This window comes from Rhinopithecus bieti, unplaced genomic scaffold (genome assembly GCF_001698545.2).
Source record: "Rhinopithecus bieti isolate Rb0 unplaced genomic scaffold, ASM169854v2 scaffold_12226, whole genome shotgun sequence".
NCBI lineage: Eukaryota > Metazoa > Chordata > Mammalia > Primates > Cercopithecidae > Rhinopithecus > Rhinopithecus bieti.
This window is the reverse complement of record NW_016807088.1, coordinates 455029-468134: the sequence shown is the minus strand read 5'-3', so window position 1 is coordinate 468134 and position 13106 is coordinate 455029.

Genomic DNA, 13106 nt, shown 5'->3' with positions numbered 1-13106 from the left:
AATTTAATAAAATTATTTAAAACATTTATATAGTACTTTTCACAGAACATTACAAATTGATTGTAAAATTCATTTTGAATTATATATGTTTAAGGGGAACTAAGCCAATTTTGAAGTCTAATAAGGAAGAGGGATTTGTAAAAAGGATCTTCCCTATCTAGTATCAATACTTACAAAGCTATGGCAATATTTTTAAGTTTATAATAAGACCAGAGTTGAACAAAGTGGTCAATACTATAGAATTATTGAGTAGAACTTTTTTGCAATGACAAAAATTCTCAATCTTATATGTAAAGATATCTAGTATGGAAACCACTGCCCACATAGGGCTACTAAGAACTTGAAATGTGGCTTGTGTGACTAAAGCATAACATTTTTGATATTATTTAATATTAATTAATTTAAGATTAAATAGCCACATGTGACTCATGGCTACCTATCATATTTAGTAGCATAGCTCTACAATAGAGGCTTTACAAGCTGACAAAAAGAAATTTAGTAGCACAGTGTTAACTGAGGTTTTCCAAGTCATTAGGGGAAAATAAATTGGCTGTATGTGGGGAAAAATTTATATGTATAAATTTAAATCCCCATCTTATCCCATCTGCACAAATAAATTCCAGATAAATTAAAGACCTAAATTTAAAATCAAAATTTTATACAATTTTTAGAGACAATATAGGAGAATACTGTCCAGATTTTGATGTATGAAACAACTTATTGAGCAGGACCAAAAAGTGCAAATCTAAAGGCATGAACTGATAAATTCAGCAATATTAAAATTCAGATCTTCTGCACAATAGAAGATGCTATAAAATAGAGTAAGAATACAAGCCACACAACAAAAGAATGTAATTGCTACCTATATAACTGACAAAAGATAATTACCCAGAATATACAAATAACTACAAATCAATATGAAATAGCAAACCACTAAGTAAAAATTACGGACAAAATATATGGGAAATGATATCTAGAAGAGGAAACCCAAATGGTCAATAAAAGTTTGTAAAAAGATGTTTAACCTCCATAATAATAAGAAAATGCAAACTAAACCAAGAGCAGCATATTTTTTTTCATGCTTATCAGAGTGTCATTGTGGTGGAAATTTGTCAAACTTGTCCATGTAGCATCTAAACCCACTGCTTATGACTGGGGAATTCCCTCACTTGGAGGTAAAACTGGCCTCCTTCTAAGAAGCTGAAATGCCAGATGCAGTGATTCCAGCTTCTCTTGAAGCTAGGGCATGGGCACATGACCTGGACTGCACCAGTCAGAGGCTGCTGACTGTGAATAACTCTTCTAAGGGGTAATGATGATGCTGGACCCAAGGCAAGGTCACGAACAGGACACACACTGTTGAGAGTGTCGGTGATATAGCTGCAGTGGGTTGTGCTTGGAGTTGATGGCAGCCTAGTATTGGTGTCTTCACTGGACTGGATTTTGCATGTTTTACCTGGCTGTATAGCACAGAATCTAGTGCCTCAGTCCCCCTGGTGAATGGTTCTGTAAATCTTCCAAAGTCCTTTACATATTTTTTTCCTCTCCTTGAATCAACCAGAGTTTGTTTCTATTGAATGTAACATCCACTAACACCAAATGTGGGTGAGGATGTGGGATAATAGGATCTGCCACATACACTCTAGAGGGGCGAGGATATTTGTTATAGACACTTTTAGAAGCAACTCATTAATACATGTGAAGACGAAGATACACATATCCTAGGACCCCAACTTTTTACTCCTAGAATCATACTGAATAGAATTTCTTGATCGTATACACAGTTGAATGTGTATAAGGATTTCCATTGTTGTGGTGTTTTCAGTAGTGACATTTGGAAACAATTTTCATCAGAGGGAAAATGGCTAAATCAAGGGTGGTATATGCAGATGCTGGATTTAACAGTAAATGATAGTACATGAAATTGATCTCTAAGCCTGAATATGTATGAATTTCACAAAAATACTGACCCAAGAGGAAATCTGAATATGATACCGAGGACATGTCATTTATGCACATTTACAAAACATGTAAAACAATAATCTGTGTGGATTATGGGAAAGGATAAAGGTATTTGTAGGAAGGGCAATAATAATGAAAACATATTTCAGTAGAGAGATTGCCTCTGGGATGAGAAAGAGAGGTATAAGATATCTCAATTGTTTTCATTAAAAATACCTGAAGAAAATATAACGCAACATTCATATTTTAAAATTCTTACTATTGGGTATATGGATACTGGTTATGTTACTCTACCTACTTTACTGTATATTTAAGTTATTAAAGAAAACCCAAAGCTTTTAAACTTAAAAAATTTAAGATGCTTTTATTTCATTTTACTTCACCTGAAAATGGTGATCACATATTTATTGAGTGTTTAGTATTTGGCAGACACAGCACTAACTATTTTATTTATATGATCTCATGTAAGTGTTCACCCAACATTGTGAGGTAGATGAGCAGCTCATTTTAACCACCTGGAGATCTTTAAAAAAGACTGATACTTGGACCCCATTCTTAAAGATTATTCTGGTGAAACCTGGGCATTGGGAGTTTTTAAAGCACCTCCAGTAATTTTAACATGCAGTTAGGTGTAAGAATCCCTAAAATAGTTTATAAATATGTTTCTCAAATTCCACTTGATTAGAAGAATTACCAGAGACTGTTAAAAATGCAGCTTCCCATGCCTCATCCTAGATCCACAAAATCAAAACCTCTAAGAGAGAATCCAGAATATTAGAATTTTTATCACGTGCTTAAAATACCCTTATGGTCAGGCAAGTTTGAGAAATCTGAAGCTACTGTTTGCCCTTCTGAAAGCCATCAGTCAGCATGTGCCCATCCCCCTGACCCACACCCCTCTCCTAGGAGTTCTAATTCAGGAGGTCTCATGTGGGATCCAGAAAAACTATTTTCTTAAAAAAAAAAATAAGTCCCTTTGGATGACCAGCCATATTGATACGTATGGGTACACAGAGACTCAGGAATGTGAAGTACCAGGTCTGCCTGGTTCCACAGCTCACGCGATTTTCCCCATTCATTCTGCACTCCCCTGGACTTGGAGTCAGTTTCCCCAGGTTCTATCTCTGCAGATCCTGACTCACTTTTCTCCTTCCTGTCAAGGTAGCCTAGGATTAGAAACAAATGTGTACCCTTTTTGTCATGGGTAGGAACACAAACTGCAGAACCTATCCCCGTGGGGTAGGACTGGTGGCATCCCCACCTGGAAATAAGGCCCCAGCTCAGCAGGCCGTGGTGCAGGACACCATTTCAGGAACCTGGGGTGCCAGGGAGGGAAACACAAACAGCACCTCAGTGGGAATGTTGGACCTAATCTGTGCCCATGGAAGGAAAGTGGGACTCACAGAGCTGCTGTCAGTATTGATCCTGTCCTGATCCCTTTGGGCTCAGGAAATGTGTGTGTGTTTGTATGTTGGAGAGAGGGGAACAGCTTATGGGGCTCATGCTGATCCTGCAAAGCAACAGTCCAGGAAAACCAAGGGCAGTGTCCTTTCTTTTCCAATTCTTACTTCTAATCCAAGCCCCTTTTTAATCATCAGGTGACTCAACCTAATGGCAGATTTTCCAAAGTGTGTTCTGTAAAACATAAATCCCAACAGTGAATTCTTGAAATAAAGGAGAGGGGAGCTTCTATTGGGAAATGGTGCAAATCATATCCCACTCTTAAGGATTTACAATGCTTATTAGCATTGAAAAGGGCCTTGAGCAGTCTTGCCTTCACCTGGTGTCCTGAAGTAAGAGAGAGCCCAGTGATGTATCCCATCTTTGTTATAGAAATGTCTTAAAACTTTGTAATTTTAATGTTCTTGAGAATGGATTATGGAAAACAATATTATAAACTATCACATCACCTCTCTGTTGAGACTGTCAATGAGCCCTGTTTTCTGCAGTAGTGGCTCCCAAATTTGGACACTTGTCAAATTACCTGGAGAGCTTTATTTTAAAATATCCATACCTGAGCTCCACCTCAGACCTATGCCTTCAGACAGTTGGCAATTAGGGCTCAGCACTTACATATTCAGAAAATCTCCCAAGGTGATTTTGATAGATATCTGGTTTAGAACCATTGACATACGAAAGAAATTCTGAACTTGATCCTTGGCTCTGACCACATGCAAAACACCGGTCTGTCTTTCTTCCTCTCTCTCCCTACTAAACACCATTGCACAGTATCTTCCCCACTTTCCCTTATGCTACTCCCCTATGTGAATTGCTTTCTTGTCTCTATGTCCATTTTTTTTTTTTGAATAATACTTTTTCTTCCTAGACAGCTTAAGTGCTATCTCCTATGCGAGAAATTCCCTGATGGCCCCAGTGTCTGAAGATTGCCTCTTTTCTTCATCTTCTTATATTTCCTGTATGTGTAATGTGTTGTTCTGTCTTTTCCCTGGAGTTTCTTCTAATTACTCAACCAGGTCTCTGAAGCGAGGCCATATTGTGTACTGGTTAGGTACCCAGGCTTTAGACTGTGACAGTCCTGGCTCTGAGTTTGATCTCAGGTCACAGTAGGACTCTTACCTCTTTTAAATCTCAGTTTTGCTGTGTGTAAAACTAATGAAAAAAATACACCTTGAAGAACTGCTGTAAAGGGTATAATGAAATAATAACAATTCCTAATGCTTAGTCAGTGCTTGGTAGAAGTTGTATTGGTGATTGCTGGGGTTTTTGGCTTGCTTTTTTTTTTTTTTTTAGATGGAGTTTCGCTCTTGTTGCCCAGGCTAGAGTGCAATGGCATGATCTCGGCTCACTGCAACCTCTGCCTCCTGGGTTCAAGCAACTCTCGTGCCTCAGCCTCCTGAGTAGCTAGGATTATAGGCATGTGCCACCACGCCTGGCTAATTTTGTATTTTTAGTAGAGATGGGGTTTCTCCATGTTGGTCAGACTGATCTTGAACTCCCGACCTCAGGTGATCAGCCTGCCTCGGCCTCCCAAAGTGCTGAGATTACAGGTGTGAGCCACTGTGCCTGGCCGATTGCGGTTTTTATAACCATTAGGATGTAAGTTTCTTAAGGACAGGTATTCATTTTATTCATCAAAAACTCCCCTCCTTTAAAAAGTGCCTGGCAGAGTGTAGCTGCTCCGTGACGAATCAGCAATAAACTCATCTCTCTGAGTGCCTGCTGTGTTTGTATCCTTGGGCCTTTGAATAGTACCTAAAAGAAGACACGGCTTTAAAAATGTTTCTTGATCCTGTTGATGATATCCAAATTTATTTGTTTGCAATCTTTTGGGACTAGGTTGCTATCTACCTGAAGTACCTGCGTTGTTTTTACCTGAAACAAATCCATTATTTTACTGTTTCACTGGAGAAACCCACTCACACCCTGGTTTTTAGAGGGAGTTCAGTAGGTGGCAGGCCATCTGTGTATTGGCCAATGACAACATTCAGTCTTTTCAACTGGGCCAGATAGGGGCATTTGGTTGATGTCAGATCATTAGAAACACAGTTCTGGAATTCCTTTGAAACTGCTGAGACAGCAAATCTCCTCTTTTTTTCTGGGATTACTGGTAATACTATAAAGTATTGGTATTAAAGTAGAGAAACCCCATCTCTACTAAATACTAATAATAGTAATATTATCAGTTTGAAATCTCAGGGACACTAGATATAAACAGCTCTTCTGAGGATACAACAACCAAGAAGAAAACGAAGCTTGGCAATGGAGAAGGTGACTAAGTGCTGATGACACTGTTTACACCCCTGGTTCCAGCTGTGCCTGAAGCCAATACTTACGCTGAAATTTTCAGTTACACTGAGCCAACGACTTGCTCACAAGTGTCTTTGCTTAAGTCAGTTTGTGGTGAGTTTCTCTCACTTGCAGGGTATTCTGTAATACAGTGATCCTCAAAGTGTGGTCCTCAGATCAGTTCACTGGAGAACTTGCTTTCAGTCTGTATTTCCTGCCTATCTCCTCCACATTTACTTGTCTGAGGCCTAGTCCAGGTGGCCCCCTCTTGAAACCATCTTAACCACAAGGCTATAGGGCTCTGATTTTTACTATAATGATGCCTACTGTAACCTGCCATGTATTGTTCTTGACCCCTGTCTTCTTTTGTCCACAGAGTATAAGCTCTAGAGTCATGGATGTCGTCTAATATATCTTTGATTCCACCACTGCACCCAGAACAGGGGCTGAAAAGTTGTCTAGAATTGCTTAAGAATCCTGATTCAGGCCGGGCGCGGTGGCTCAAACCTGTAACCCCAGCACTTTGGGAGGCCGAGACGGGCGGATCACGAGGTCAGGAAATCGAGACTATCCTGGCTAACATGGTGAAACCCCGTCTCTACTAAAAAATACAAAAAACTAGCCAGGCGAGGTGGCGGGTGCCTGTAGTCCCAGCTACTTGGGAGGCTGAGGCAGGAGAATGGCGTGAACCCGGGAAGTGGAACTTGCAGTGAGCTGAGATCCGGCCACTGCACTCCAGCCTGGGTGACAGAGCAAGACTCTATCTCAAAAAAAAAAAAAAAAAAAAGAATCCTGATTTATGTTTTCAGGTGACCTCCTTTTTAAAAGTCCATTCCAGAAGGCAGTACCTCCTCAATTAGAGCTGTTAGCCCCCAAAAGTGTGTTCACAGAGCTTGTCTCCCTTGGGTGATTTAAGGTTATAAAGTTCAGGGCTTTGTTAACAGCTCTTGCGAAGTGGTTGTCCTAGCTTCTAACATGGGTCACTATAATAGTAGGCACAAGAGAAGCATAATTCGAGATCTTGCTAATTGCTCTTGCCTCGCTGAGTTAGACATTATGTCTGCATATGACGGAAGGTCGATGGAATGAAACAGTCCCTCAAGGAAGCTAATAGAAAATCAATTACTTTGGCCCTATAAATTGCTTTTGAAACAGACCTTTGCTGGGCCTTGCAGGAGGTAGCTTCCATACTCATCTCTTGGGGGTGAGTAAAGGGTCCTGAGGATCAGTTTGGGGCCTTGCCTGCCTCATGCTGGGCTAGGAAGCAACTCTCTCTCTAGCACCATAGACCGCCACATCATCTCCCCTGGCTGGAGTGCCCTGGCTTAGCCCTAACTTTGAATCTAACTCAACAGATGACTTTCATGTTTTGCAGGCAGGCTTCCCCTTAGCCAAGGTGGACAGGAGACTTATCAGGGGTGTTCCAGAAAAGAGCAGGGCTCATCCACACCTGGAAAGGATGCTTAGTCAGGCCCCCTGGCCAGAGGGGCTGTGCATCGGAGATCAACAGCAGGTGTGTCTCAGTTCTCCACCCTTGATACCGGGAATTGGTTCTGTGTCTCCCATCCAATGCAAAGCCCCATGGCTCAGGACTTACCCTGGGTCCAGAAAAGGTGTGGCCTCTGCTGCTCTGCTGTCCTTACTAGTGTGTTTTAGTGCTATTGAGCTAAGTGTGAACTGCTTCTTGTTTCAGCAAGCATTCTGGACACCCATTTTTTGTGTTTCAGAAAAATATACAAAGCAGTTTGGAAGTAAAATTGCAGCCCTTGGCAGAGAAGCTGTCATTACCCAGTCAGTGAAAAAGGAGGGGAACCATCCAGAGGTTCAAGGGCAGAGTGCTTAGCATCAGCTTGAGGGCCAACCCAAAAGGCTGTAGCTTCTTATTAAGAAGGACTGGCTACTCTTGGGATACAAAAAAATTTGCTTTCATTTCAGCCTGGTTGCAAACACCCCACCACTGATGTCCTTGCTTCTTTTCTCAGCCATTGATTTTTACTCACTTGGAGCCCATTAGGTATGTTCTTTTCTTTTTTCTTGGAAAAAATAAGCATGAGGACTATTCAGAAGCTCTGAAATGAGAGGTCATGCAGGGAAGTTGGAAAAACATGGAGGTGACTGAAACTGGTTTTAGAGGCATGACAAATCTCAGGCAGAAATGTGGGGCAGGGCTCTGCTCTAGGTTTCTTGTGGTGAACTGGGGGCCTTCCCTGCTCCTGGTTTATGACAGAGCCTCTCTCACATCTACAACTCCGAAGAGGGAGTTGGGCTCCTGGAGACCTTGAAGGTAATGGCTGAATGAAGTCTGCATAGCCTCTTGCTCTCTCTGCCTCCTTTCTAAACAGGCAGCAAGAAACAGACCCACTGCAACCGCTCACCCTCTGCTCTGTGGTCCGTACTCTTTCCTGGGCCTTTCAGGTCAGGGCAGGCTGAGGACCTGAAAGGGTCAACTCTAAGAAAGGGAGGTGCTCATCGCCCCTTCATAATTATCCAATGCATTGGGCTATTTTTTAGTGGCTGCCCATGCACCCTTGGCTGCTGTGTACATGTGTGTATATGTATGTGTACACGTGTGTGTGTGTGAGTGTGAGATGAGGAGTCAAAGGAGATTCTGAATGAGGAGAACTCAGCCCCTACCTCATGGATCTGACTCCTGCCTTTTCTATTCCCTCTTCTTATTGGTGGTAATGAACTTTGCAGAATCCTTAAGTCTTTTGCCGTCAGCTTGGGTCATCTTCACCTAGTGTAGCTTCTAGGTCCTTTCTGGGACTCTGGGCATTTCAATCCCAGCATTTTAGTTTGACAGAACTGGGCCTCTGAGGTTGACAGTGTTCCCTCTACCCCAGCCTACTGATGGCCTACTGATGGACAAGGAGGTAATTGGCAGCAAAGCGGGAAGAAGACTGGTAGTGTTTTTTTGTTGTTGTTTGTTTGTTTTGTGGTGGAGTCTCCCTCTGTTGCCCAGGTTGGAGTGCAGTGGTGCAATCTCGGCTCACTGCAACCTCTGCTTCCTGAATTCAAGCGATTCTCTTGCTCCACCCTCCTAAGTAGCTGGAATTACAGGCACATGCCATGACACCCGGCTAATTTTTGCATTTTTAGTAGAGATGGCGTTTCACCATGTTGGCCATGCTGGTCTCGAACTCTTGACCTCGGCCTCTAACTCCTGCCTCGGCCTCCCAAAATGCATTTTGATTGAGAGTTAAGGGGCAAGAAGATGTGGAAGAGAGATCAGGGTTGAGGGATTGTCTTCCTTGGGCTTTATTTGCACCCCTGTGTTGAAGGGATGTAAGTCAAAAGTTGATGGACTCAGTCTGGAGGAGCCATGCAAGGATCTGAGGCTTAGTAGATGCTTTAGAGCTGAGGGTCCTCAGAATGGCTGGGTTGGTTTGGGCTGAGGCTGCAATTTCCCTGCAGGGACTTGGAAGCCAGGGCAGTCCTGACTCCCTGAGGATTCTTAATGTGGGGAGAATGGGGACATTGAGGTTCTCCTTGGCAGAGAGGTTGGTGCCACGTGTAGTTTTTTAGGTAGCGGAAATTGACAAGTGGGAGGTGAAGAGGGAGAACAGGAAGGTAGGTCTGAAGTCACAATAGCTATAGATGCCTTTGTGGACATGTGTGGAATCTTTTGGGGAGAGAAGATACTCTGATGGGAGGCAAGTCCCTCTTTGGGCAGGAAAATGAGGACTTGGAACCACTGGAGTTTGAGCACTAATGCAAATGTATCTCCCACAGTGACATGATAAGGTGGCCAGGGACTGGATATCCCTACCACTTGTAATGACCAAAACCAGAAAAGCTGGAGTCCCAAAGAGGACCAGTGCATGGGTCAGGGAGGAAGCAGAGGTGGGGTCTGTGGATGGCTTTGCCCACTGGAGTGCCTGCTGCAGCTGAGGTGCTGCTGTCTACCCTGCACGGGCAGCTTTCAGAGGCAGCCAGGAGGGTTCAGAGCTGAGGGGCCGGGACAATTTTTCCTGAAGGAGGTCACTCCGGGGTGTGTGTGTGTGTGTGTGTACAGGCAGCATTATTCTTTTATTTTACTCTTAAGAGTTGCAAATTTTAATAATAAAATAATTTCATTCTTAAGTGTTGCAAACCTAAGACAGAAGATAAAAACAGTTTTCGCAGAAAAGCACACTTTCTTTTTTTTTTTTTAAGATGGAGTCTTGCTCTGTCACCCAGGCTGGAGTGCAATGGAGTGATCTTGGCTCACTGCAACCTCTGCCTCCCAGGCTCAAGTAATTCATTCTTCTGACTCAGCCTCGCAGTAGCTGGGATTACAGGTGCTGGCCACCACACTTGGCTAATTTTTGTATTTTTAGTAGAGACGGGTTTCACCATGTTGGCCAGACTGGTCTTGAACTCATGACCTCGGGTGATCTGCCCACCTTGGCCTCCCAAATTGCTGGGATTACAGGCATGGACCATCGTGCCTGGCCAGAAAAACACACTTCTTTTTTGTGCTCTGGTCTGAATTGATTACATTTTGCATGTTCTTCTTGACTCTGTTAAGTGGCTGCTCTTCCATCCCAGCTGCAACTTCCTTTTTTGAAACGTCCCTTTCTTCCGCCTCTTATTTCTGCTTTTCCTCTCCTACACATCCCCTTCCTCCTTCCCCCCAGGCATACTAAAACTATTGTTTGGGTTTGGTTTGTTGTCACACTTGGTTTTCAGAGCACCTTAGGAGAGTGGGTTATGGTTATGTAGGACTGCTGTTAACAAGGATGGGGCAGCTGTCCATCTCACAGTTTTTTGCTCTTCTCTTGGAAAGCCCTGGTACTTAGGAACTGTCCCCTCATGGCTATGGCCATATTCCATGACCCTGTTCCATGCCACAGCTGATCTCTCTGGTGGGGCCAATCAGATTATCCCTGCCTTGGGACCATGAAACTTGGAACAGAAAATCTGAGAGTGGAGCTGAGCCATCCCAATGACAGCACTGGAGAAGGAAGGTTCATTGTAAATTCCTGCTACCATAGCAGCTGCTGCAGCTGTGGGCTCATGTGCTGGGCTGGCAGAGGGGAAAGCACTCACACTGTGCTCCACTAAACAGTGGAGATGCTGTACTAGAGTGAACCGTGCTTCACTAACAGACAAGACAAGAAGTTTATTTCTTGCTTACACATTGCATGATGGTTGGGTAGCTCTGTAGAGCTGATCTCCTCAAGCAGTGACTCAGATTTTGGTGGTTTCCATTGGGTGGATGTGCCAGCTGGAACGAGTGTTCAAAATTGCTTCAGCAAGGCAAGAGGGGGGAGAAAATGTATCAGCTGTTCACTGCAGTGGCTCAGAAAGGTCACACTGAAGTGTCACATGTCACTAGAGCTCCCATTTCATTTGCCGCACAGGTCATGAACCACCCTCCCCCAGGGAACAACAGAGGAATACATTACTATTCAATGAGCATGACTTCTGTCGGCCTCATATAATATTTTGGAAGATGAGGAAAAAGGAAAAAGAAGCTGTTCTTTAAAATGCCAAAATTTTCATGCGATGAGAGTACTTCTTGACATAAATACTTTAAGGCTAACAGAATCTTTAGAGTGAGGCTAGAGACAAGGTTAAAGATATTATCTTGAATGAATTCAGATATGCCTGAGCAAAGGTGACCACTGGTATCCCTACCTTATCCTTCTGGTCACTGAAAAGACAGGTCAACTGACCCCTGCTGCTTCCAAATGCATAGAGCTGAGATTGGGGCACTGTGTGAAAATCGGGTGCAGGCTGTTTTTTAAGTAAAATTGCCTATCTGCTTTTGTAGATGCAGGAGGATATGTCTTGAATCACCAGGTAGCTATCAGAACTTCAAGTGGGAGAGGAGGCAGGAACTGTAGGACAGGAGGGTAAAGTATGCAGGGAGAGTATTGGAGTGAGGAGTAGTTTGGAAAGACTGGGGATGGATGGATGGGGGAACCTGCCGTGACCCTGCTGTGGTCAGAGAATACATGAAAACACTAGGAGAAGATTTCCTAGCTGGTGACTAAGAAAGGAAAGAAATTGTAGAGGAGGTTTAGAGAATCAAAGATTCTTCAGCTCCTGTGGCCTAACCCCTTTCCAGCAAGCCCCCTGAATATGCTTAGAATTACAAGACATCCATTAAGAAACCAATGTCATCTCCCTAAAGCCCATGGCACAGTGCCCTAGGAATTCAGAGGCAAGGACTGTGTTTCCTTTCTTGAAGATTTCCTTTACACATGGCCTTAAAGTATTGTGGTTCTTGCTGCAGAAGATGTGAAGGCAGAAAACTACTAAGTTTGGGTAAAAGTAATTGTGGTTTTGGACCATGAATTTTAAATCATTATAACTAGGCTCAAACACATCTTTATTAATCAAAATAGAAACCGTTACAATCAACACATTTTTGCCAAAGAGAAATAAGTTTATTCCTATAGTGTAAAACCCATGCTTTGGGATTTAACAAAGTCTTGGAAGACAATTTTTTTCTTTTCTTTTTTTTTTTTTTTTTTGCATCCTGCTGATTGTGTTAGAGTTTTCACTGAAAAAAAGTTGTTGAGATGCTTGAAGAAGTATTAGTTGGTTGGTGAGACATCAGGTGATATGGCGGATGTGGCAAAATTTTGTAGCGCAAATCATTCAACTTTTGAAGAGTTGTTTGTGAGACGCATGGTCAGACGTTGTCGTGGAGAAGAACTGGGCCCTTTCTGTTGACCAATGCCAGCTGCAGGCACTGCAGTTTTCAGTGCATCTCATCGATCTGCTGAGCATACTTCTCAGATGTAATGCTTTCGCTGGGATTCAGAAAGCTATAGTGGATGAGGCCAGCAGCAGACCATTGGACAGTGACCATGACCATTTTTTGGTGCAAGTTTGGCTTTGGGAAGTGCTTTGGAGCTTCTTCTCAGTTGAACCACTGAGCTGGGCATCACTGGTTGTCATATAAAATCCACTTTTCATAGCACGCCACAATCCGATGGAGAAACGGTTCGTTGCTATTGCGTAGAATAAGAGAAGACACTTCAAAATGGCATTTTAAAAAAAATTTTCTCTCAGCTCATGAGGCAACCACTCATTGAGCTTTTTCACCACTCCAATTTGCCTCAAATGCTGAGTGACCCTAGGATAGTTGATGTTGAGTTCTTCAGCAACTTCTGGTATAGTTGTAAGAGGATCAGCTTTGATGATGGCTCTCAATTGGCTGTTGTCAACTTCTGATGGCCAGCCACTAGCTCATCAGCAAGGTTCTCGTCTCCTTTGCAAAACTTCTTGAACCACCATTGCACTGTATATTCCTTAGCAGTTCCTGGGCCAAATGCATCGTTGATGTTGTGAGTTGTCTCTGCTGTTTTATAATCCGTTTTGAAATTGAATAAGAAAATCACTTGAATTTTCTTTTGGTCTAATGTAATTTCCATAGTTTAAAATAAACATAAAATAAACAG